The sequence below is a fragment of the Pteropus medius genome, unplaced genomic scaffold (assembly GCF_902729225.1).
Source record: "Pteropus medius unplaced genomic scaffold, Ma_sr-lr_union100, whole genome shotgun sequence".
Taxonomy (NCBI): domain Eukaryota; kingdom Metazoa; phylum Chordata; class Mammalia; order Chiroptera; family Pteropodidae; genus Pteropus; species Pteropus medius.
The window spans coordinates 15377922-15380853 of NW_024354911.1; the positions used below are offsets into that span (position 1 = coordinate 15377922).

Sequence of the window (2932 nt, forward strand, 5' to 3'; positions counted from 1 at the left end):
ATTGAAACACTTAGCTCATTTATATTCAATATAATTACTGATGTATTAATTTTAAATCTAATTCTTATTTGCTTTCTATTTGTTTTATTTGTTCTGTGTTCCTTTTTTCCTTTTTTGACTTTTATTTTTAATGTGAATTATTTCATTATAAAATTTTATGTAAAATAAAAATATAATTGCAAAGTATATCAATTAAAGTAAATTTTTTTCTTATTTATTTATTTAATTTATTTTTAAAATTAAGTTTATTGGGGTAACATTGACTAATACAATTATATAATTTTCAAGTGTACATTATAATTTGATATCTATATATTCTATTGTGTTTACCACCCAAAGTCCAGTTTCTAAAGTAAATTTATTCATTTTTATTTTATATTTTTATTATTTATTATTATTTATGCCTACAGCACCTGGTCTTCCTAGGTGGTCTCCCATCCAAGTACTGGCCAGGCCCGACCCTGCTTAGTTTCCAGGGTCAGACGGGATCATGCTTGTTCAGGGTGGCATGGCCGTATACCATGGACTGTGGCTCCACTGGGGCATGAACCCAGGACCTTCTGCATGTAAAGCAGACGTGCTGAGCGCTACGCTATGGAATCATGTCCTCTAAAGTAAATTTAAATAGAGCCAAACAAGATATTAATGTTGGCAAGTTAACCATTTACTTTTTCATATGAAAAAGTAAAAAATTTTTTTCACATTTTATGAATTTATTCATATTTTAGATCTATGTTGCTTGAGTTGTCACTAACTTATTTTTAGACTTAAAATAATTTTCATTAAACTTATGTAGGCTATGAAATATTAAATATTTTTTAAAGAATCGTAAATGCAAACAGATTCTAAAACGTAAGAATTTTCAAATAATCACAACTGATTAATGAAATATTTTCCATATTTAACAAATCTAAAAATCTAGACTCTAAAATCTATCTGGAAATGACTAGCCAAACACTAAGTGCCTTAAATAAAATCTAGTTTCTAAGAAGGTATATAAAGCATAAATAATAGTTGAAATAATAGGTTTTCCTGCACAAATGAATTTTGTCAATTACTTTTAAAAACAAGGAAGGTGCAATTCCTCAGATTCTTCTTATTCAATGCTAGAACTTAAAAGGACTTTTTAACACCCTCGAGGGCAAAAATATTCTTATTTTTAGGATTTTATTTTATGAATTTACAAAAATTTATATTCTAAAAGCTTCTAGAGAGGAGTTTCTAATATTAGTACATTTTAAAATTCAAATGTAAATAATTATATCTGGAGATCACTACTAACTTAAAAGAGAGTAATAGTTTATGGGAAATTCCCAAAAGAACTCAGGCTTTAGCTTTTATCAATAAACTCTTAAAATCATTGTTCTGAAGAAAAACTTACACTGCTAGACTACTGTACTCATTTTCCTTGCTCATTTAATATGAGGTTTTGTAGTCATTCAGTGGTGAATCATTTTTATTTGGACGACATTTTCTAAACATATATAGATGCCAGGCAAGGGATTAAATATCTGTTTATATCTAAATAATTTCAAACTGTGAATTAGAGTTTTATTTAACGTGACAAAGTTAACTGTTGGCAATGTATACATCGTTTTTCTAAAATTGTGTTCAAATTTCATACATCCAGCTCTTAATAAAAGTGACTTCAATTTGACCTTCATGCACTAAAACTATAATCAAACCCCAAATCTCACTTTGATAAATAATCATTCTATGAAAATAGTGACTCACAAATTGGCTATTTCTTCTCCATTTCTGTAAAAAAAAAAATTAGTAATAAAACAAAAAATATATATAATATATAGAAAGATTTTCTTTAAAAATTACTGCCTTAGAAGTGCACAAAGATTATTTTGTTTTGGAATTATTTCTTCTAAGAAACTAGCTATATTATAAATAATCATGTAAATTTTTTATATTGTTTCTTATCAAAATTTTCTGTGATTCATCTATTACAGTTTTAGCTGATAACCTGGAAGACAGAAAGAATAAGCATTTTTATTACTCAATTATTTTTAGTTTCTTCTACTTTGCTTTCAGAACAAGAGGCAGTGAAATTTTAAAGGCTATCACACATATAGTGGAAATAAAGCTAAACTGCAGAATGTTGATGCACACAAAAACAGACATACAAATTTTAAGATTTTGATGACAGAAGCAAGTAGTCCTGTAGTCAGTATAAACTGGTGGTGATAGATTAATTGAGATCTTTGATTGTGATCACAAAGAAAAACTCAGAATAAATAATGCAAGTAGAAAACATCTGAGGCACCTACAGAAGTTTGTTCCTCTGTAATTTTATAAACATAGTGGAAGATGCTTCAGAGTCTAAATCTTTGATTCATTTGCTGGTTATCTTTAACTTCCTTGATTCTTTTATGAATGTAACAAAGCAGTTTGGTGAGGAATCCTGCCACCAGACTTTATGTTGCCTCTTTATGTCACGCTTTGCCATTAAATCTTTAATCTCTTCAGGAATAACCTAATTTGCTGCTGTGACTAGCTCATATTTTTCATCTTTACTTTATGAGGAATTAAAATCAGAAGGAACATCTCCAGGGTCTCATAAGGAGTCTCCATATCTGCTATGCTTTTCCAGGATATAAGAAATGACTATCTTGAATATGGTGTGCTTATCATAGCAAGTTTGTTGAAATGATTTATGAATAATTGAGGCATTCCTCATATCATCATCTGGTGTTAAATAAAAAAACAGAATCTTTGAATGTTTGCTTTTCCCAGCAAATTGATTTAGTATCAACTGTGATAGCTAGAGACTATGGAGGCCCCAGATACTTAATGGAGAAACTGTGGTCAGGCAACCATCCTTAAGTCCTGTGAACTCACAACTTCTGGCCTTCTTGACTTTCAGTTGATTTTTAAATCATTTTTTCCTGCTGTTTTTTAGTTGGCAGTGTTGTGCTCTTTC

At 29.3% G+C, this 2932-nt stretch overlaps 2 pseudogenes; both read right to left on the bottom strand.

Moving 5' to 3' along the window:
• Positions 1-401: 401 nt before the first annotated feature.
• On the bottom strand, positions 402-520 carry LOC120597947 (uncharacterized; annotated as a pseudogene).
• A 1508-nt stretch (positions 521-2028) lies between these two features.
• Positions 2029-2682, bottom strand: LOC120597846 (general transcription factor IIH subunit 3-like; annotated as a pseudogene).
• Positions 2683-2932: the final 250 nt, after the last annotated feature.